The sequence below is a fragment of the Halichoerus grypus genome, chromosome 3, assembly GCF_964656455.1.
Source record: "Halichoerus grypus chromosome 3, mHalGry1.hap1.1, whole genome shotgun sequence".
Lineage (NCBI taxonomy): Eukaryota > Metazoa > Chordata > Mammalia > Carnivora > Phocidae > Halichoerus > Halichoerus grypus.
The window spans coordinates 45,352,089-45,376,650 of record NC_135714.1 but is presented as its reverse complement, the minus strand read 5'-3'; the positions used below and the strand labels follow the sequence as shown (position 1 = coordinate 45,376,650).

At 37.6% G+C, this 24,562-nt stretch overlaps 1 long non-coding RNA gene and 1 pseudogene across 1 annotated transcript in view; one reads left to right on the top strand and one right to left on the bottom strand.

The window, feature by feature from the left end:
- Nucleotides 1-24,562, bottom strand: part of LOC144381252 (uncharacterized) — a 319,122-nt gene that overhangs the window by 45,672 nt on the left and 248,888 nt on the right. The gene's annotated exons all lie outside the window — the stretch shown is intronic.
- LOC118530670 (bifunctional methylenetetrahydrofolate dehydrogenase/cyclohydrolase, mitochondrial pseudogene) lies at nt 3,022-4,070 on the top strand (annotated as a pseudogene).

The window sequence follows — 24,562 nt, the reverse complement described above, 5'->3', positions numbered from 1 at the left end:
GGCAGAAGGTACAATTGTAATCATTTCAATTTTCAGATATGGGGATATTTTACAATTCAAGCAAGTTGTTTTACATATATATACATATACATGTGTGTGTTTATATATAGGCTTATATACATATAAACATACACACACATCCTGCTTTCTTTCTCTCCCTTCTTCCTTTTACCCAGAAGTTCCTATAAGACCTCAAGCTGGCCCTTGCTGATGGAAGCTGATGTTTTCAATTGTCCATAAATTTCTCATCTTGAATGAGGTTATTCTGAATTATTTCTCATAGGCTGTGCACTCTAGTTGAGCTTTACAGACTTAGATTTGACTCCAAGTCACAACACAAAATAGTTATGAGACCTCATTCAAGTTATTTAACTTTTTTAAGATTCAGTTTCCTCTTCTCTATTCACTTGCTGTGAATATCAAATTATATGTTATTGTAAAGTATGCAGCAGAATTTGGGGCATATAAGAAATGGTAGCTTTTATTAAGTTCTGACTGTTGTGAACATGAGCCCATCTAACATTGACAAAGGAAATCTACAGTACTGTACTGTTCTTCTCAAATGTTTTCACAGAGGTATCTTTAACAACAAAGAACAGTAACTTATGTCCCCCCACTTACATTCCCAAGGCATTTGAGTCCTTAGGCCCAACACAGAAAAATGACATTTCTTTAGTGTGTTTTCATCTTCTAAAATCATGTAAACTTTGTTTTATATTCAATAATATATCCTTGTTTATTTTAATATAAAAATACTTTCAAATTACTTACCACTAAGGAAAATTAATGGTTGCAGAAGACACTAGGCAGCAAATAACAAAGTTTGAGAAACACAAGTTTGAAGAGCCTGTATTAGGTCATATAATCAGTTTGTAGTTAATTCCCCTTCACTGTAAGCTTGGGCTGTTTTCTACAATTTCTTAACCATAAATATTTATTGAATGCTGCCCTGACTGTGCTCATGGGGGTTGGGTAGGCCTAATAAGAGCCCTTCCCATTAAGGGTTTTAATGAGAAGGATGATGGGTTGAAATAGCATCATAAGAAATAGAATAAAAATCATAGTCAAGAAGAGGAAAAGAACGGTTAAGCAAGAGCCTTGAGTCAAGTAGAAAATAATGAGGTCAAAAGAGAAGTTAAGTACACCAAGAAATGGATCAAGGTGAGCAAATCAAGAAGGAGGCTATGAATGACAGGTTCCTATATTGACTACATAGTGAGAAACAAGTACTAGGGCAATGCTTATCATGAACATATGATAATGCTAGGTGCCAACATCTATGTAAGCCAAAAAGGCAAGGTCTTTATCCCTTAAAATCTAACAATTTTAAATGAGACAATAAAGATAAACATAAATATTTTTATCTTTTCTCTGTTTTAGAATCCAATATTAAAATAGCTAATACCTACTGAACCATTACCAGGCATCAGGCCCTTTTCTAAACACTTCACAAGCATCAACTCAGTTAATCCTTAATAAAAGTGGATATAATCAATTATTTCATTTTACTTATATAGAAATAAGCTTAACAAGGTTAAATAACTTACCCAAGATTATATATCTAGTAAGTAGAAGAGCCAAGATTCAAGCTCAGGTAATCTAGTTCAGTGTCCTTATACTTAACCACCAAACCATCATGCAATTAGAAAGTGGAATAAGGAGTAAGAAAAAAAAAAAAATGAGGTCACAGGGATTGGTGGCTGAAATATCCTGGACAAGACTGGTATATTTGTCAGATTTTCAGTGCAAGGGAAGGAACACCAACTAAAAATATTTTAAGTACAAAAAGGATGAATTAATCCATGAAACTGATTAATTCAGAGGTTACTAGATTCAGACACAACTGGATCAAGTAATGCAAATTATGTTATTAGCTCTCTCTCTCTCACCTGCCCCATCTCTCAGGTTTGATTTACTCTGTGTATTATTCTAATTCTATCATATTACAAATTCACCCATGGATTTCCTCAATGCATCCAAGGAAGTTGACCCATCAAAAAGCCCATCTCAAAAGTCCACAGAAAAGAGAATGTCTCTCTCCAACATCCATATGTACTTCCCAGGGAAGGACTATGATCGACTCTGCTTGTATCCCCCAAACAAATTATTCTGACACCAAAAAAATGGAGAATTAAGCTTGGCCAGGCCTCAGTGACAATGGAAGTCCAGATGTGGGGTTTTTTTATACACGGGGAGGGGAGTAGAGGGATAAGAGAAAAAGTGATATGTTAGCTAGAAACAATAGCTAGTAATAAAGTCCATTACAAATGGCATATGGAATTTGCTTGTCTTGAGTCATGGGACAATATGGTAGACCTAGTAGTTTTGCTGAGCTGAGACAGGCAATTGACTTTCAAACTCGCCTTAATAACAATCATAGTGATTTCAAGAGTAAGCAATTGTGCACCACTTTACAGTTGAAAAACATTTTCCACACATTACTTCCTTTGAAAAAAAAAGATTCACTTCCCTTTCACTTTTGCCAGAAGATGGGTTCCTATTTGCTCTCATCTCTTCAGAGATTTACTCTAAGAAATATTAATCAAAATGTCTAATGTTTCACTTCTCCAAAACCAGCTTTATAGGATACGGATCCTATAAACACTCCAGAAGCTATACCATTTAGCCTTGATCTCAGCAACTGCCCTTTAACACAAAACTCTGAACCTCCCACATCTGAAGCTACTCGCACCGAGCCATTAGTCAACATTTAAGAATCTACTGGGCAACGCCCTACTGATAAAGCTAAAGTAAAAATTTTTAATGTTTGAAATAGGACCCATTAGTCTCAGCATATAAACTCGTGCATGCCATAATGTAAGGTTGAGACTATAAAAAGAGTGCTGATGTCAAAACTATTTTAAATCTATAATGTTTACATGAAGCATCTCAACATGGAAAATTAAAATAAACTACAGGCATAGATACTAGCAAAATGTTCAGCATGTTTTGGGTAGTTAACACAGATTAACAACATAAGTAAAAGGACACATTAGCCTGATGAGGACATCAGCGTGGGCGATGGCTGCTGCTTCCCTGGTGTCCACATTGGCCACCCGGGTGCTCTGGCCCACACAGAGCTGCCGCCTCTGCCATCAGCCCTTCCACCTCTTGGTAGTTGGAACTTAAGCTGTTGTCACTTCTGGAAGGAAACTTGCCCAGCAGATCAAGCAGGAAGTGCAGCAGGAGGTGGAAGAATGGGTGGCATTGGGTGACAAGCGGCCACACCTGAGCATGGTTCTGGTTGGTGAGAATCCTGCAAGTCACTCCTACATCCTCAATGAAACCAAGGCAGCTGCAGAAGTGGGAATCAACAGTGAGACAATTGTGAAACCAGCTTCAGTTTCTGAGGAAGAACTGTTGAATTTAATCAATAATCTAAATAATGATGATAACACAGATGGCCTCCTTGTTCAGCTGCCTCTTCCAGGGCACACTGAAGAGAGAAAGATCTGCAATGCTGTTTCTCCAGACAAGGATGTTGATGGCTTTCATGTAATTAATGTAGGACAAACATGTTTAGACCAGTATTCCATGTTATCAGCTACCCATGGGGTGTCTGGGAAATAATTAGATGAACTAGCATTCCAACCCTAGGGAGGGAAAGTGGAAGGTGGCTGGGAGGTCAAAAAATGCTGGAATGCCCATTGCAAAGCTACTACACACAGATGGGGTGCATGAAAATCCTGGAGGTGATGTCACTGTTAAAATATCTTGATACACTCCCAAAGAGCAACTGAAGAAACCTACAGTTCTTGCAGGCATTGTGGTCTCTGCTGCAGACAGTCCAAATCTGATCACAGCAGATATGAACAAGGAGGGAGCAGCAGTCATCCATCTGGGAATAAAGAGAGTTCAAGATCCCATAACTGCTAAACCCAAGTTGGTTGGAGATGTGGGTTTTGAAAGAGTCAGAAAGAAAGCTGGTTACATCACTCCATTCCCTGGGGGTGTTGGTCCCATGGCAGTGGCGATACTAATGAAGAATAATTATTGCTGCAAAAAAGGCACTGAGGCTTGAAGAGCAGGAAGTATTAAAGCCTAAGGAGCGTGGAGTAGCAACAAATTAACTGTTGCCTTCTGTGATGAAGAACACTCCAAGCCAGTTCAAGAGGCAAAAGAGGCCAACAGAAATGCAATGTTTTTTTATGTATTTTACTGAAATGGTTTAGAATGATGCTTTGTATTTACTGAAAGCTTAAATGGGTGGGTGTTTGTGCACATAGCTCTGCAGTACCTCACCACGGAGCACGCCAGTATCATGCTGGGTGGTATGATCCAGCCAAGAGAAGCCACTACCCTACTGATTAACATGGAGGACATTGTCTTGTTGAAAATGGATACTTACACCTTTGTCAAGCCACTTCAGTTAAAATTTGCCTTTTCTAGGATTGCATTTCCCAGGAGCGATTCCAATAAAAGTTGATACTCACTTTAGGTTCCAAACCTTTCAAGTTCAACTGGTCAAACCAAAGGAAAAATGTAGCTAGAGAAAATTAGGGAAAAGGTAAAAAGGAAGAGATGGAAATTGAGTAGAAAAAAATTACTCTAATTTTTACATATTGTATGTAAAAACTACATGTTAACGGTGTCCTGAGCTGTTATGCCATGGCTTAGTCATTGGGAAAATGTTCAGGGTTGTTCCACATACTGTAAGCCTCATTTTAGTTACATTCATGAGGTTTCCTGAATTTCCTTCTAGGATTGAAAGGCTTATTTTATAGATTATTTGTGTGTATTATCATATCTGGCTTTTCCTACACCCTTAAACTTAATCATTACATCTTTGTACTGATGGGGGTGACTGTATAGTCTCCTTGGTATATCCTGAAACCTATTTTTGATAAACAAAACTTGGGCTGGATAATCATTAGGGCAGCTTGTATAAGTACGCAACTTACTTTTCCACCGAAGACTTGTCAGTAGCCATCTGCTTTTCTCTGATGTACCTGTTGACTTTCCCCATGGGCTTTTGAGAATTTGAGTTAATATTGAATTTAATCAGACTTTCTGATTAAAAGGTTTTTTGTGTGTTTGTTTCACAGTTGCTTTTTTTTTTTTAAATAAAACACTTCTGACTGGTATGGGGGGAAATAAAAGATATATTTAGTTAGTTTAGGAACAAATATTTTTTGAGTGCCTGCCATGAACCAGGCACTGTGCTTGAAACTGGGCATAAAAATATAAATAATATCTCTGTACTTGAGGCACTTAATATTTAGGGGAGAACAATGCATACACACAGTGGCAATTTAATAGGGTATTTGCTGAGCAAGAGGAATACTAAGGGTACTAAGGAAGACTCAGGGTATTAAGAGAGTACAGAGAAAGGGGAAAACTGACCCAGTTTGGAGATTAGGTATAGGCTTCCTAGAAATTATAATGCCTAAGTTGGGTTCTAAAAAAAGGGTAAGAATATCCATGTGAAGGAAAGTAAGAGGAAGATTCAAGGCAAAAGGAAAAAAAGTGAACAAATGTGTAGAAATGTGGAACAGCATGAGGTATGCTAAGACAAACACATAGTTCCAATCTAAGTGTAAATTATAAGGCATGAAGTTGGAGGAGATGAAGCTGAAGAAGTAGTGTTATGGACTAAATGTTTGTGTCCCCCCAAATTCATATGTTGAAGCTCTAACCTCAAATGTGATATTAGAAGGTGAGGCCTTTTAGTGGTAATTAGGTTTAGTTGAGGTCATGAAGGTGGACCCCTGCTGATGGGATTAGTGCCTCCATAAGAAGAGGAAAAGATACCAGAGCTTCCTCTATCCACCATGTGAGGACACAGCAAGAAGGTGGCCATCTGCAGGATAGGAAAAGGGCTCTCATGGGAAACCAAATCTGCTGGCACCTGATCTTAGAACTCCCAGCCCTCAGAACTGTGAGAAATAAATGTCAATTGTTTAAGCCACCCAAGCCATGGTATTCTGCTACAGTAGCCCAAGCCAACTAAGACAGGTAGGTAGGAATAAGTTCATGAAAGGCTCCAAATACCTTATGGAGGAGCTTCTACTTTACTTTGTAAGCAATGGGAAGTCACTGAAAGGTTGTAAGCAGAAGCCAAAGTCAGAGTTATATTTAGATGAGTAACTGGCAACTTTGCTGAGCATGATCACAAATCCTATAGCAGAGTCACCCATGAAGTGACTATTGTAGTTAGTGAAGGACAGAGGGGTTTACAGCTTGTAGTGGTATAAACAAAAAGAGATAAAAATTCAACAAATTTGTAGGAAGAGATAAAAATAATCAGATTGTGGTAATTATTGTGTGTGCACTGAATGGGCTAGTGAAGAGTCAAGATTCATACCTGAGTATTACACCTAGAGAAATGGGTAGATGGCAGGAAAAATAAAGGATATCAGGAATACAGGAAGAGGAACAGGATGGGGCACAAATAGGAGAGGAAGAAGACACGTCTTTGACATGTGATGCTTAACCTGCCAAAGAATATCCATGTATATTCAGCAAAAAGTTGTATTTGAGCCTCATTCTCAGTGGAGGGGCAGAAATACAAATTTATATAACATGAGAGACAAAGAGATTTCTTAAGCTTCTAGAGAATAAAGAAGAAAACCCATGTAAATAATCAGAAGTCATAATTGCTTTAGACCTCTTAAAAACAAGAATGAAATTCCAAAGACAATGAACCTGAAGGCTGTGGTCCCACACAAGTCCCATAATGCAGTACCTGTAATTAAGTCTAGAGGGAAAGGCAGGTCTTAATAATTGTGGGGGGCGCCTGGGTGGCTCAGTCAGTTAAGTGGCTGCCTTCAGCTCAGGTCATGATCCCGGGGTCCTGGGATCGAGTCCCACATGGGCCTCCCTGCTCTGCGGGGAGCCTGCCTCTCCCTCTGCCTGCTCCCCCTGCTCATGCTCTCTCTCTCTATCAAATAAATAAATAAAATCTTAAAGAAAAAAAAAGAAAGAAAATAATTGTGGGTGTTGCTTTTGTCATATGGACTAAAATGGAATCTAATACATACAAATCCAATCAAGTGTGAGAGCTGAATTGGCAAGAAAGCCACACCCTGGACTAAAAAGAAATGAGACTGCTGAAGAGGTAAAACACCCCAGGGCTCTTAACTTGCTAAAGGCAGGAAGCAAGCTATGAAAGCTGCTCAGGCACCAAAAATGGCATATCCCAATGCTCTCTCTTTAGAAATAGCCAAGGACAGGGGCGCCTGGGTGGCTCAGTCGTTAAGCGTCTGCCTTCTGCTCAGGTCATGATCCCAGGATCCTGGGATCGAGCCCCACGTCGGGCTCTCTGTTTGGCAGGAAGCCTGCTTCTCTCACTCCCGCTCCCCCGCCTATGTTCCCTCTCTCACTGTGTCTCTCTGTCAAATAAATGAATAAAATCTTAAAAAAAAAAAAAAGAGTCAGACACTTAGAAATAGCCAAGGACAGAGATGGAAAAGGAAGAATGACTCAGAAGGTGGAGAAAATCTTATAGAAAGAGAGTAAAAAAATTTAAAAAAAAAAAAAAACCAAGGGGGAGAAAATATTAGGAAATTAGAGAACAAGTATACTGTAATAGGAGTTCCAAAGAAGCTAATTAGAAAAAAAATTGGAGAGGAGGAAATCACTGAATAAATAACTCAAGAACATTTCTCAGAACTCAAGGACATAAGTCTGCAGACTAAAAGGGCCCACCATATACACAAATAGACTCGTATTGAGGCATATCATCATACATTTTCAGAATATGGGAGGAAAGAGAAGATTCTACAAGCTTTCTGAGAAGGAAAAAACAGCTTATATGAAAGGATAGAAATCAGAACGCCTTCAGACCTCTCACAGCAACATTAGAAACGAGACGAGTGGGAAAATGTCTACAAGATTATGAAAAAAAATTATTTCCAATCTATAGTACAATATTCAGGCAAACTATTGATCAAATGGGAGTATGAGGCGCTGAGGTGGCACAGTCTATTGAGCGTCCAACTCTTGGTTTCTGCTCAGACCGTGATCTCAGGGTCATGGGACTGAGACCCGACTCAGGCTCCATGCTCAGCATGGGGTCTGCTTGAGATTCTCCCTCTCCCTCTCTCTTTGCCCCTCACACTTGTGCTCTCTCTCTCTCAAATAAATAAATAAATCTTTTTAAAAATAAGAGACTAGAATAAGATTATTTTTAGATATTCAAAGTCTGAACAATATTTACTTCTCATGCACAATTTCTCAGGAAGCTACTAGAGGATGCCCTACCAAATACACAGAGTAATCCAAGGAAAAGGAAGTTATGGAATATAAGAAATAGAAAACTCAACACATGAGAGAGGCAAAGGGAATCCCAGGATAATGACGAATGAAGACCCCAGGAAGACAGCAATACAGCAGCTGTATAGAGGGCGCCAGTCCAGGTCTCAGTAGTATACTCCACAGTTAAACTTGCTGAGTAAGTTATGATATCATTACCAAGATGGTTGAATGGACCACATGCTGAGGACACTCATTACACCCTCAAAGAAGTTCTGCTTTTACAAACTTCTGAGAACTGGAGGCTGGCTAATGTGAATTTGAAATCTAAAATATAGAGCAGGACTATATTCCTATTAAAAACCAGCAGCTGGCTCAAGACAACTCTACCCATAACCCATTGTGGTGAGACTTACATCTTCCAAGACTAATTCATGATCTTGCCGCCTTACCATTCCAGGAATGCCTAAATTCTCAGAGAAGCAGAAGCCAGATTATGACCTGGAAACTCTATTCATAGGTTTTCTTCTGAAAGCCTGCATCTATCAATGGTAGTACTATCCTCTCTGTCACATCTAGGTTTGTACTCACTACTATCTCTTTATACTATCACCCTTCACATTCTTTTTACGTGAAAATAATCACTGATAAAAATAATAAAATATTAAACTGAGAATAAAAGGGAAAAGGAAAACATCTGTAGGGATATAGATCAATCTTATCATAGTGGTATATTTTTCAGAGTCCATCAGCAAAACAGAAAACTAACTTACTACATTGCAAACACAGAAGCTATTTAACACAGGAGTTAGAAGGCTAAGAGAATGCAGAGGAAACACTAAGGGAACCCAGAAGTAATAACTGCAGGAAAGAGCTACCATATCCTTGGTCTGGGCAACAAAAGGGAGATGGGGTTACAAGAATCCAGATACATAAAGGAGGGGCTTGGAGGAGTGAGTTCAGACATCTGTAGGAAATCCCATCTGTTTCATCTGTACTTCTGAGGAGTCCCTGAGGCTGGTTCTGGAACTGCCAAAAGGACATGGAGACTGGGGCAAATTACCAGTGCTGGGACTAATACTGAAAGGAATGGGAAAAAAACTGAGAAGTGCCTTTTCCCTCTTCCCACCCCCTATTGATAAAAACCTTCCAGGAAGCCATCTGGTAAAGCAGTCTGGGAAATGTCACTGGCAGAGGCACAGCCCCAGCTGCCCCAGCCGCAGCATCACAGAGTAAAGGAAGGCAAACTTGTTGCTGAGGACTCCAGACAATAACTAGCTCAGCTGGCTACATCTGGAAATGAAACTAAAGATGCAGAATGGTTTTGCTTTTTCTCTGTCATTTGAATCTTTTTACAAGAATATATCTACATTTTACTTGAAATTTTAAAATGAAAAATCTTTAAGGGAAGCTTTAAGTTGATTATCAAATTAAGTATATTTTTATTTGTCCAATACATTCATGAAAGGAATAAAATTGTTTCATAAGAAAGATACCATTTTCTTTCACATTATGCAATACCTAGTACAGTTTTGTATGGCATGAAGAAATTTCTAAATAACTAATTTAAAACAGATTTTTCTTTACATTCAAATATATTTTATGGTGAATAACTAAAAATAGAAAATGCAAAGTTCCCATACTTTGTCAAAGGACTGAAAATGTGCTATATATTGGTCATGAGGAGATAAGGTCAAGACACTGAGCCAAAAAGCCCTGGCCTTGGACTCCTGCTCTACCATTTACTATTTGGGCAAATTGCTTCATCTTTCAAAGACTCAGTTTCCTCAATCTATAAAACGAGGAAAAGATTCCCAGATGAAAATATGACAGCAACTTAAGTGAGAATAGATTAAATGGTTGTCATAATGAGAGCACAAAATAACAGGATTTTAGAAATCATTGATTGAAAAAGATTGAAAATTATTCAAACAGATAAATTTTTCACCTAAGATGTATATTCCTCTAGATCTGGGTTGATGTTACAGCTTTTCCTAAATTGAGAACACAAGTAGAGGCAATAAAGGATTTGTTCATTAGAGATTTGATGCTGTTATTTGAATATGTCTAATTTATGGAAAGTATAATATGTTGGATGCTGTGTTAATCTCACCTAAGAAAAGCCTAACTGGTTGGCTCACACAGTTACAAACTCGAGATACCACCAACACACACACACAAGCAAAGTATGTTCTTGGCTTTGGGACTGCCATTGCTATTTGCAGAGACTAGTGATGTTTGCCTGATTCCAAGACAACACGAATTACTTCAGTCTTTGTTCAAATTTCATCTTGGATTGTTGTATATCAAGTGTTTTTGGTTTGCTGACATTGTTTTCCAGCCCTGCACAGTTCTCTCATGTCAGTTGAGGCTGGGTTTCCATTTGTCCTTACATTTTTCACTTCTACCTTGTAGCTACTCGCTGAATTCTCCAATGCTTTGACTAGTCAGTGTGTATATATGTAAATATCACTAGATGTGATGGTAAACCTAGGCATTGGTTTTTGTCATTCATCCATTCATTCTTAAATTCATACATTTATTATCTTCTAAATACTGAGCTCCATGCTTGATGCTGTATATACATAAATAAATAAGGCAATATACTTGCCCTCAAAGTTATCTAGAAAAGGAAAAGGACACAGAAACAGAAAATTAAAATACACTGAAAATGATTTTAAAACAAAGAGCCTTCAGAGAGGTAAAAAGAACAGATAGATCCTGGAGGAGTTCAATTTTATATTTATAACTCCAGAAACTTTAGCAGTATGAATATTAGATGCTATCTACTCTAGGATCCAAAGAAATCCTGGGGTGCCTGGGTGGCACAGTTGGTTATGCATCTGACTCTTGGTTTCAGCTCAGGTTGTGATCTCAGGGTTGTGAGATGGATCCCTGCGTCAGGCCCTGCACTCAGCACAGAATCTGCTTAAGACTCTCTCTGCCCCTCCCCCCTGCTCCCACTCTCTCTCTCTCTCAAATAAATAAAAATAAAATTTTAAATAAATAAATACATAAATAAATATATAAATAAAGACATCTCTAGCTAATTTCACATTTTCCCTAAAAGACTCACCCAAACCCCACTGCCTTTTGTATGTGTGGCTAGCGTTTATATGTACATGCGGGTGTCTGTCTGTGAGTTGTTGTTGTTGCATTACTAATACTGTTGTTGTGCTGTTTTTGTTAATATTTTCCTTTTTGTTCTTTGCTATACAGATATGTGAATTTGGTAACTGCTCTTTACCCTGTATTGCCAAAGAAGTCCTGGGTTATGTGAAAAGGTCCCCTCAAAATCAGACCTAGGTCACCAACTGACAATCAACATCCTACTACTAACTCAGTGAAGAATACAATTCACAATACTTGTTTGAGATAAATAGTTTAAAAATAAACTGACACCAGTCAGAATGGCTAAAATTAACAACACAGGAAACAACAGATGTTGGCAAGGATGCAGAGAAAGGGGAACCCTCTTACATTCTTGGTGGGAATGCAAGCTGGTGCAGCCACTCTGCAAAACAGTAGGTTCCTCAAAATTTTAAAAATAGAACTACCCTACAACCCAGCAACTGTACTACCAGGTATTTATCCAAAGGATACAAACATAGTGATTTGAAGGGGCACATGCACCATGATGTTTATAGCAGCAGTGTCCACAACAACTAAAATATGGAAAGAGCCCAGATGTCCAGTGACAGATGAATAGATAAAGAAGATATGGAATATATATACAATGGAATATTACTCAACCATCAAAAAGAATGAAATCTTACCATTTGCAATGATGTGGATGGAACTAGAGGGTATTATGCTAAGCGAAATAAGTAAGTCAGAGAAAGACAACATACAATTTCACTCATATTTAAGAAACAAAACAGATGAACATGGGGGGGGAAGGGAAGGAAATACAAAATAAGATAAAAACAGAGAGGGAGGCAAACCATAATAGACTAGATCTAAACTCTAGGAAGCAAACTGAGGGTTGCTGGAGGGGAGGTGGGTGGGAGGATGGGGTAATTGGGTGATGGGCATTAAGGAGGGCACTCAATGGAATAAGCAATGATGTTATACAAAACTGATAAATCACAAAATTCTACCCCTGAAATTAATAATGCACTACATGTTAACTAAATTGAATTTAAATAAAAAGTTTTTAAAAACTTATTTGAAACATGGAGAGGTGTAATAACCTCGTTCAGGGTTTCTCAGTCTAATCTAATCTCACTACTGAAATTTTGGGCCAGGTAATTCTTTGTCGCAGGAGGCTTCCCTGTGCATTATAGAATGTTTAGCAGCATCTGTGGTTTCTACTGGATGCCAGTAAGACCTTGCTATCAAGTCATGACTATCAAAAATGTCTCCATACATTGCCAAATATCTCTTTGGAGGCAAAATCACACACAATTGAGAACCACTGTCCTAGTCAAAGCACATATGTCAGTTTAGCCGACCATTTGAGAGTTGACTCTCAAAACAACTGTCTTGCAGATTATAGAGATATTTGAATAGTTCTGGCACTATTTGCTGGGACTTCTCAATTCTTGATATGGTTCCCAATTGTGAATGGATCTGAGATGAGGATACATACAAATAACCATAATTAGAGATTAAAGCAATAAATTATTGAGTATCTGAAATTTGGCAGGCAATGCAGCAGCTGATTTACATGAAAAGTAGTGTGCCCTGAGCAATTACTATGTGTCCAGTAAATAAGTTATTACATTCATTATCTCATTTAATTTTCACAACCTTCCAATATAGATGCTATCTTTATTCCAGTATTACAGATAAGGAAACTGAGGTTTAGAAAGGTTAAATTGGAACTTCTAATCAAAATGGCCAGCTAAACTGACATAGGAAACCAATACCTTCTATTATTACAAAAACATAGAAATGCTAGATTTAGAAAAATACATAGTTTTTAATTTAAAATTAATAGTAAAGATTCAAAGCAAGAAATGTTATTCTGCAGGTACCAGAAATGAGAAGGGAACACACAGCTGTAATAGAATATTGAAATCAGATGGGTATAATGAAATCACTGGGGTCTGAGATACTAATACTCTGACAGAAAACTGATATTACACTCTCCGAATAAATTCAGAAGTCAGGAAAATCCCCCTGGCAAAGTTCCACCTACTAACAATGTGGCATGATTATAAGCCATCTACCCTGAGCCTTGGCTGGAAAAAGGCTACCTCAAGAGATAAGATTCCCCAGCCTACATCTAGCAAAAGTATAATATCCAAATTCATTCATGACTTGCAGGGGGACCCAGAGCTAAAAAGCTAACATAAAAGCATTTCCAAAATGAGTGAACATATAGGACTACATCAGAAGCAGCTATAAAATTATCAATAGGGTCAATCTCATGAATCAAAAAAAAAAAAAATGAAACCTGAACAATAAATAGTTCCATCGAGAAAAGAAATATTAGTGTTAAATTAAATTTTAAGAGGGGCAATTTGAAATACTGAATTTTCTACTTACTCTAACTCTCCAAGTGACACATATATTAACCTCTATACAACTAGTATATTTATAGCAATCAATCAATAATTGTCTATTTACTCAATAAGCATTCTAGAGCATCTACTATATGCAACATGCTAGGCTGAGTAAGACACAGTACTGGTCCTCATAGAACTCAGATTTCAGTTACTTTCCTTTTTAAAAAATGTATTTTTATTGTGGTAAAATACACATAAAATTTACCATTTTTACCATCTTTAAGTGTACAGTTCAGTGGCATCAAGTACATTAAAACTGTTGTGCAGCCATCACCACAATCTATCCCCAGAACTTTTTCATCATCCCACATTGAACTTCTGTACCTATTAAACAATAATTCCCCAGTGTCCCTTCTTCCCCTGTCCCAGGTAACCACTAGTCTACTTTCCGTCTCTATGAATTTGACTAGTCTAGGTACCTTATATAAGTATAATACATATTTGTTCTTTCACATCTGGCTTATTTCGCTTAGCATAATGTCTTCATTCTCCATCCAAGTTGTGGCATGTGTCCGAATTTCATTCCTTTTTAAGGCTAAAATGATGTTCTGTTGTATGTATATACTACATTTTGTTTATCCTCCATTACTTTAATTTTAAATAACTAATCTCTCATTTTATTTCTTTCAAAGAGATACCATGAGGTTTTTAAAATCACTTTTTCAGGCTAGTGCCTGTAGCAGCACAGTAGCTCCCCAGATGCCAGTTCCCTGCTTTTGCTGCCACCACTCAAAGTATAAGGTGCCCTCTTCTATGGTTTTAGTTTTCGAAACAATTCCTGACCCTTCTGTCTTCCTCTTTATAAGTCATCGGGACAGTTATACACACTTTCAGGTGTCTTTTTTTAAAGTAATATTTTCTAGTTTATGTATAGTCAGAAATATTTCAAATCAGGCAATTTCAGGTATGTAAAGAATTCAGTTTGGGGATCAGTTCTTACTGGTTTCTTCATTTGGGTAGTATTGCTAGTCTACCCGGGACTATTCTGCCACAGTTCATTTTGCTCTAGGACCAACATGCCTAGCTCTCCAATATGTTTAGATACCCTTCTCAGTTTCTAAATGTCACTCATTCTCTTGTGTTTTATTACATTCACTCTTTTTTGTCTTCAAAAAAAAAAAAATGAGCTGGGGCGCTTGGGTGGCTCAGTCATTAAGCATCTGCTTTTGGCTCAGGTCATGATCTCAGGGTCCTGGGATGGAGCCCCGCATTGGGCTCCCTGCTCGGGGGGAAGCCTGCTTCTCTCTCTCCCACTCCCCCTGCTTGTGTTCCCTCTCTCGCTGTCTCTCTCTCTACCAAATAAATAAATAAAATCTTAAAAAAAAAAAAATGAGCTGACCAGAACTATAAAGCATTTAAGAAAACATATTGCCTTGAGTAGTCAGCAGAGGCTGAAGAATCATCAATAACAGAGCAATCAAGAAAGACTTCAAAATAATATAATTGTCATTTTATAATATCCAATGAGGGAGAAAAAGAAACAAAACCCTAAAGAAAGAATATTATTAAAGGTGGATGTGGAGGGGGCGCCTGGGTAGTTCAGTCAGTTAAGCGGCTGACTCAAGATTTGGCTCAGGTCATGATCTCATGGGTTGTGGGATCAAGCCTTGTGGGGGGCTCCACGCTCACCAAGAAGTGTGCTTGAGATTCTCTCTCTCCCTCTCCCTCTGCCCCTCCCCCCACCTCTCTCAAATAAATAAATAAATCTTTTTAAAAAAGAGATGGATGTGGAAAACAAAATTCTTTAAATCTAAATTATAGTCACTGAAATTCAAAAAAAAAAAAAAAATCAATAGCTAAGATAAACAAAAGATTCCCCTGAGAAGAGAATCCCTGAATAGAAGAGAGCTCTGTAGGAATCATCCAGAACATAGTATAAGGGGATACAGAAGGAAAAATATGAGAGGTTAAAAGACATGGAAGATCAAAAAAGAAATTCCTATATTCATTTATTTAGTAGGCATACTAGAGAGGGAAAAATGAGAGAATAGAAGTAAATATTTGAAAAAGATGTTGGCTGAGAAATTTTCAGACCTGAAAAAAATGTATGAAAAGACATGAGTCATCAGAGAAAGTAGCTAAACCTGACTCTTAACCACTATGCTATACACCACATCCTCATAAAAACTTGTAATATATAACTACCATTATTTATTGTCTACTGTTAGCAAGTCAGTTTATATCAGTGCTTCTCAACCAGGAACAATTTTGACCCACAGATTGGCAATGTCTGGAGACAGTTTTTGGTTATCACACCTGGGAGGTGAGGGTGGTGGGGAGAAAGGTTTACCATCGGCATCTAATGGATAGATGGCACCGATACTGCTAAAAATCCTACCACACACAGGTCAGCCCTCACAATGAAGAATTATCTGGTCCAAAATGTCAATAGTGCTGAGGCTGAGAAGACCCCCTTTATGTATATTGACACTAATACTCACAATCCAACAGTAGATATTATTCCTGATGAAGAAACTGAGAAAAAATGGCTTAAGTAACTTGCCCAAGGCCATGCAGCTAATAGAGTGGAGCTGAGATCCAAATCCATATTGTTCTTACTCCAAATCCCATGGCCTTCAAACTGTATTTTTTGCAAGAGTCCAGATCAGCAGCAACTGCTACTATGAATGTGTGGAACAGCTGCGGCAGCACGGGACGCACAGAAGCTGCCCACTCTGGTCAAATGCTGGCGCTCTAACATGCTAGCCTGTGGACTAGCCCACCACACTCGTTTTTGTTTTGTTTTGTTTTTTAACATTTTTAAAATTTAAATTCAATTAATTAACATATAATGTATTATTGGTTTCAGATTCATCAGTGATTCATCAGTCTTATATAATACCCAGTGCTCATTATATCACAGACTCGTTTTTCTTATCCCTCATCCTGCTCTAGCTTTGTGTGTATTCATATCCCATAATGGGAGAGGTGGAAGCAGCTTTGTGCTCCTTTAATAAATTACAGTTCCTATAATAAATATTCACTACCACTCTAATGTCCCCTGCTAGCACACTTACTGCTTGTGGCCTAAAATTTGGAATATACTGTGCTTTTAAGGACTCTATGGGCCACCTAGACTTAAATCCACTTCTCAGAGAGACTACATTGGATAGTGAATATTTTGTACTCTCATTTTTACATCAAAAGGGCCCTCCAGATGGTCTATTTCTTGTTGGCTCAGCCCAAACACACATGCATAAATCAGCAGCAAATTTGGTAATAGGACACAACATTTGGAATCAAAATGATCCACTGACATGATCATGCTGTGTTTCCTAGCCATGCTTTGATCTCTCAAATCATAGTGAAACTCACTTCAAAATAAAAACATGTCTAAATATGCCATTCCAATTGTATCCTAAAAATTAGATGCATGAACACTTTTCAATCAAACAAGTATTTTATTATTCTGTGTAGAAAGTGCATATGCTATTGTCACTATGGGTAGCTCATGATTCTCACAAGAAATCTAAGTTCATCTTAATGTGATTCTTTTAAAATTAGAAATGTTCTTCTTAATTGATGAGGCTGCTGTAATCTTTTCAAAATCTTTTTCAAATGTAGTTTATCTTATTCCATAATTTTTCTTATTACTGTTTTTAGACATAAGTTTCCTTGGAAACAGGACTTTCAATGGACTTTAGCCACAAATAGGCTAAAGAATTGCCTTTATCCATTTATCATTTCATTGTAATTAAATCTATATGATGTGGTCTGTTCTCATGTATGGTGTCTTGTCTCCATGGTAACTGAGATTTTTTACTACCCATACTTTGAAATGCCTTCACAGTATTTCTTGATTAACTCATGAGCCCAAAATTGCATTTTGTAAACTTACATGTAGTGGAACTTATAAAGAAAAGCTGCAAAAAAATTATCTTGTTTTCTATTTCTTTGAAATTTGCTTTTGTTTTTATGATTCTTTTTCCTGATCTGCTGCTCTCCTAGAGCAACATAATTTTGTGTCGCTAAGAAAAGCAAAATCCATGACTAAATTTAGCAAACCCGATCATTTTTGTGGTTGGATTGCCATCTACAGTTCTTAAGACCCAGTGGCTGAGTGAAAAGAAGATCAACTATGACATTTCCACAAAATGAAGGAAGCAAAAAGGAGATGAGTAACAATTTTCATTCTTTTTTCGCTATTATTTTTAATAATTTATTGTTATGGCTAATCTACCAATAAAGGAAATATCACACCTGCAGTTTTTGCCATTAACAGAGGCTTCTATTCCAAGATTTCAGGACAATTCAGAAGGGCTGTAGTTACTGATCATATCCCAAATACTGGAGTAAAACTATGAATCTGTAAATCCCACTATTGTGTTAATGGCATTATAAAAATAACAAAGCTCTTACTCTTACTAGAGTGTAATAACAAATAATAATGAATTATACCTAGAACCATGCAACCATTCAATAAATATTTATCAGTTGCCCACCATAGCCAATACTATCTTATTCCAGGCTCTGGCCAGTCTTAAATCCTAATAGCATCCAATTTGACAAGCTCATGGTTCTAAAGATTCTCTTGGCCTGGGGTTCTGTAAGAGCTAAACTCAAGTAATATCTACATGAAAAAGTTATTTCTGAAACCACAGACTGAAGTAATTCAAAACTAATGGTATGAAAAATGGATGGAGGAGAACCTGTTCAAGATTGAACTACCCTACTAAATCCCATTTTATGAGTACTGTATTAGAACTCAAGCCATAGAAGGATCATGTGCATGTTTTGCATGTCTTCCCTTATTCTCTGAATATATGGATATAAGTAATATGTACTTCACGTCATTAATAAAATTAGAAATACCCTAGGGCTCTAACTGTGGATCTAGAATGTGAAGAACCAAACTACTTAAGGAAGACCTATTCTATGGGAGACACCCTTAATTTCCTTAAATCCCAGTTTCATAATAGTAAAAAAGGGATTACAGGCTTATAGTACTTAATTTACAAAGCTGCCATAATAAATAATGAGATAAAAGAGGGAGATGTTTTTTAAAAACTCTAAAAGTATGATACAAATGTTCGGTATTAATATTGTCAAGGTTATTTGGTGGTATATAGGGGCAATCAGGGTTTAAACCTGCCAGAGATTTAATATGGGGAGTCAACAGATCTACACTGAGGACTGAGGAAAGTCAGAATTCAGCAGCAAATAAGCTTTGACTCTGGCCTCTCTAAGCCCACAGCTCCTGCTATATCAATGTATGTCATTCTTTGGTAGATCCCTAGGGAGATGCTTGAATCACTTCTACAAAGTGCCACTAATACAATACTGCTCTCTCATTTCACTGTTTCCCCTGTGTCTGAGTGGACCTTAAAAGTTTAATGTTGCTGACTGCAAACAAAATGAAGATCCAAAGGAAAACTTGGATCCCTCTCCAGAGACTGAATAATCAAATAAACTGCATGAATGAGAAAAATCTCCACTGATGGGCAAATGGAAAACTATGCTATCTTTTCATGCATATAAGCAATATTTTAGGAATCCAAAGAAAGAAAGAAAGAAAGAAAGAAAGAAAGAAAGAAAGAAAGAAAGAAAGAAAGAAAGAACAAATCTACTTCTCTGTTAATAACCTAATAAGGGACAACAAGAAAAACTCAGCCCCAGAAATGCATCCTGTGAGAAATACTAAGTAGCAAAACTAACAATGCTCCATAACCATTTTCCATCCTATCCTCCAGGGGAAATAGCTGAAAGAGTATTGATAAAGCAAATCTGCAATGACAAAAAAAACAGAATAAAAAATAATAAAAATTTTAAATGTTCAATTGTTTTCATTTAAAAAATAATTTGTTACTCTCCGCAGAGATAAGGATAGGCCTACAGACTGGAAGAGGGGATGAGGGATCCTTCCAAGGAGTGAGAAGTACTTTATATTTTGATCACGGTGGGAGTGAGATTATAAAAATTCATCAAGCTATACATCTAAGATTACACTTTACCTAAGTTATATCTTAATTTTTCTAAAATGGAAAAAAAATTATTTTCCCATTTGGAAACAATACATAAAACTGATCATGTTGAGTCCATAGTTTATCTCAATGGTTTGTCTGAAGAAGCACTGAAATGTCTTACATTTCCAAGGAAAAAAAAGTTCTGGAAATCTGCAACATGATAACCTTTGATTTCTCACAACACAACTAAGGAAACTGTTCAATTTATTTGATCAAACCCGTACAGAGATGATACCACATAATTAGGCTGATGTGCTTATCTTTCACTACAATAATCAATTACTTGGCTCTTTTTCTTTTCCAGAGATTTTTTTTAAATCAATATATATGATGGTCTATGTTTATGGTTAAAACCAGAAAGCAAAAATAGAGCCCAAAAGACCTAGGCTTTACAGTAATAAAAATGAAAGTTGGGGTAAGAGAAATGGACCTGAATAGAGAGGTTCAGTAATTAATAAACATAGGTGGGAAATAAAGCCAGAAAAAGGGGGGCAGAGAATTTCTAAAAAGGAAGCATGATTCTAAAGAAAGCCACTAAGTTTAAATTGATGTTGCTGGTATACCAACATGGGTTAAAAAAAAAAAAAGTTTATGGTCTTTTCTGAGCATGACTTGACCCTAAAATATTTTGTATTGGTATAAACTAGATTAATAATGTTAGGTCACTTTTAGTATCAATCATCCATGCCTTAGGTCTTAAAACAAAAAATGAAAAAACCCAGCAATGTGTACAAATGTAAGGTACTAGAGAGAATATGTGTAAAAGCAAGCAGATTCCCAGAAAATGTCAGCACCTTGTATGATGAGCTCTGGCAGCCATCTGAGTGTTGACAATATGCTAGAGAGGCTGGGAACATAAATCAATCTACATTTGTTCTCACAGGGACTAGGAGCTGGAATTACTGTTTCTGAAACTTGAGCCAATATTGTCACGGCAATATAAATGATGGAAACTTCGCCACTGTAGTCTGCTTCACCCATTGCATGAACCTCCTGGCAAACAGCGCCCTGGAATTTCATTAATTAGTGCTAACTATGATTGGCACTGCCAGAGAGAACAATAAAACAACCAAAGTGTTTTTATGAACATATGGGTGGCAGTGTCTCTAGCTGGGTAATACAAGATTGGTTTCCAACTTATTAAAGCTTATTTATACTGCATATAATTTACCTAATTTTGCCTTTTTAAGCTAATTTATTATATTTTTTCCACTTCTGCAGATTAAATTATTGAAGTATAAACTGCTGAACAAGTATAAGTTATTATAATCTTCATCTCAGTGAAAAACATGAGAGTTCAGATTGGGAAGGACCCGTTGAAACAATCTAATTCAACACTTATTTTATAAACGAAGAAACTCAGTCCCAAGCGAGTTAAGTGATTTCCCCAACCTCACAAAGTCAGTAGTAGAATTAAGGCTAAAACCCAGGTATTCTGAATCTAGGGTTTACCCCTCTGTATCACATGATCTCTTAATTGATCATTGTTATCACTAGATTAACACTGAGTTGACATGTAACAGTTTTGGTTGACATTAACCTGCTTCCTCTATGCCTTTTAACTAAACAAATCATATAAAGTTTTCCGTTTTCATACAACATTCTTCCAAATAAGTTCCTAATACAGGCTTCATAGGTTCAAGGAAAGCATCCATTAGACTCACTCCACTCTACCATGTTTGTTTCATCTGGGATGACAATTTAGAATGTTTCTTTTTTTATTATTATTATGTTATGTTAATCACCATACATTACATCATTAGTTTTTGATGTAGTGTTCCATGATTCATTGTTTGCGTATAACACCCAGTGCTCCATGCAGTACATGCCCTCTTTAATACCCACCACCAGGCTAACCCATCCTCCCACCCCCCTCCCCTCTAGAACCCTCAGTTTGTTTCTCAGAGTCCATAGTCTCTCATGGTTCATCTCCCCCTCCAATTTCCTACCCTTCATTCTTTCCTTCCTATTTAATTCATCTCTCAACTGAGGAAATCATTACCAGGGAAAAGCTATATTTTTCCTCTCTTTGTATCAGTAAGCAAAAAGGAGTTTAGTGAACCTTTCTGAACAGGGTTCATAAAAGTTTCCTCCCAAACACTTATCTATTCTATTTGAGAACAATAAGGATAAATCATAAAATCCCAGACTTACAGAATCAGGAGTCTAGCAGAGGTCAGATGGATGTTTAAATCAAGCCTGCTCTTTTATATTTTGTTAAAAAGGAAAAAATATATTAAAATTAGAATCACCCGAGCCTCTTTCTCCAGCAATTTCATGAATTCCTTCCCTTTAAATATTCCTTATTAGCCGCCACATCAGCTACATCTACCCTTATTATTAAGAAAAATAAATCTCGGGCGCCTGGGTGGCTCAGTTGGTTAAGCAACTGCCTTCGGCTCAGGTCATGATCCTGGAGTCCCGGGATCGAGTCCCGCATCGGGCTCCCTGCTCAGCGAGGAGCCTGCTTCTCCCTCTGACCCTCCCCCCTCTCATGTACTCTCTCTCATTCTCGCTCTCTCAAATAAATAAATAAATCTTTAAAAAAAAAAAGAAAAGAAAAAGAAATCTCTTCACTTATTTAAGCCTCTGAAGGTCACAGCAGCAAATAATGTCTTCTGCTGAGTCTCCCCCCTCCTCCTCCCCTCTTCCTTGGACATACAGAGATGTGCCTTTGGTACTGTGTTTGGATGGAGAGAAAACTGGTGGGAGGACATTTCAGTTGCTATTGTAATCTTGGAGGATACAAAAAAATGAAAAGTCCTATTTCTGAGTTAGATTTGCCTAACAGACTTCTAGATTCCATTGCATGGAGGATGCCATGTAGCCAGGAGAATCTCCCAAGTTGATCTTGCTCTTCATTGAAACCAGGAATTTAAGGGCCTGCATTGGCATTTATATGGGAATGCCAAACAAGTGGTAAAATAATAAATGTTCCAGCCATTCAGAGCAACACAGGTCCAAACAGGTAACACAGAACTAGACATTCAGTTCAAGCAACCATCAGGGAGTTACAAATTCAGAACACATTGTTTTTATTTCTCCCTAAAATTGCTTTTAATGAACACTTTGTCTTTATAACTTAAGACCACATTAAAAGATCCTATAGGAACAGCACCACAATATAGTCACTGTGGACATATCCTCGAAGCAGCTGTCTGCTTTCTCATACAGTATCCTTTTATGAAGCCTTATCAGACACATTCCTCTAGGTCTCAGCTCAGGAAAATCAGCTGCCCAGAAGTAACAGGTTTTATTTTTCTCATGGGCACCATAAAGCTACAGAGAGGTATATGGTTAAGAGAAGTTTGTATGTTTATTTGTTTAAGGTAGGATGGACTTGATCAAGGTCACACACTAAAGAAAAAAGTTGGATATAGGAAAAAAAAGGGAAACAGGACAAATAATCTATGTGGCGGGGGACCTGAAGTTGTTTATCTACTTTCTCAAACCAGCCTTTCCACCTCTTGAGACACAATGTAGCACAGAGTTTAAACCTTGGACATTGGAGCCAGACCATCTAATCAGGCCAGCTCTATCACTTATTAGATCAATGACCTTAGCCATGTTAATAAGCCTCAGGTTCCTCATCTGTAAAATGGAGGAAATAGTAACCTACTTTATCGGATTGTTGCTCAAATAAGTCAACACGTATACACCTGGAACAGCACCTAGAGCATAGCAAACTTTTAACAATTTACATAATCATCATTATCATCTCTACCTCAGCTCCACCTTCTCAAAGAATGAGGTATGGTTTTAATTTAATTCAGCAAAATTACTAAACATCTATTGTTTTTTTTAAAGAGTTTTTTTTTAAGATTTATTTATTTATTTGACAGAGAGAGACACAGCGAGAGAAGGAACACAAGCTGGGGGAGTAGGAGAGGGAGAAGCAGGCTCCCCACCGAGGAGGGAGCCCAATGCAAGGCTCGATCCCAGGACCCTGGGATCATGACCTGAGCCAAAGGCAGATGCTTAACGACTGAGCCACCCAAGTGCCCCTAAACATCTGCTGGTAACAAGCACTATAACAGGTGATGAAAAGACAAAAATGAATCTCCTCTTCTCAGGTACTCTTAGCCTAGTAAATAAAGAATTGCACTGCATATGTTAGTATCAAAAACAATAACATATGCATCCAGATCCCGAGGTTGTGCAGGACAGGCAGCAGAAAATGGAATGAAAAACTCCTAGAAAATGACTTGTATGTTTTTGGAACCTTGGGGTCTCCTGAAAGAGTCAGACCTGAAGGCAACTTCCTCCCATCCCAGTCTGGCCACAGAAAAAGACCACCCCTCCCTGCCCCTCAGGGGCTGTGGTATGTGAAACTGGAGGGGAGGGGTTTTCTAACTCTAAACTCCAGGAGATTAGGATTGTCTAATTTGTATACGTGGAAAATATGCAGCCAGATGAATGGTGGTAGCAGAGCCAGCCCATGCACTAGTCACATCTAGAAACAACATATTAAGATTCACCAAAAATAAGAACCCTGAGGGGCTTATAAGAACCACCCAATCATGATCCACACCTTACGTAGCCAAATCCATCCATTTCCTCCAGTCCAAGGACAGAAGAGAGGAGCTCTTTTTGTCATATATAGAGGTATATATGGAGAACCACATTAAATTTGGTATCAGAACCATTTTTACCAGTATGCCGCTGAGTACTAGAGAACAGAAATAAGGGAATAATTTAGGTCTTTGACACGTCTTTTGTTTGTATTGTCATGACACTTTTAAGATCTTAGAAGCAGAGAGGGACAAAAAATTTCAAATAATATTTTGATTGTAAAATATGTTTACATTCTTTCTTTTCCTCTCAGATCAATACTTTGTTCAGGTGTGTGCCTTCTTGAAAGACAAGATAAATTCAAGGCTTTCAGCTCTCCCA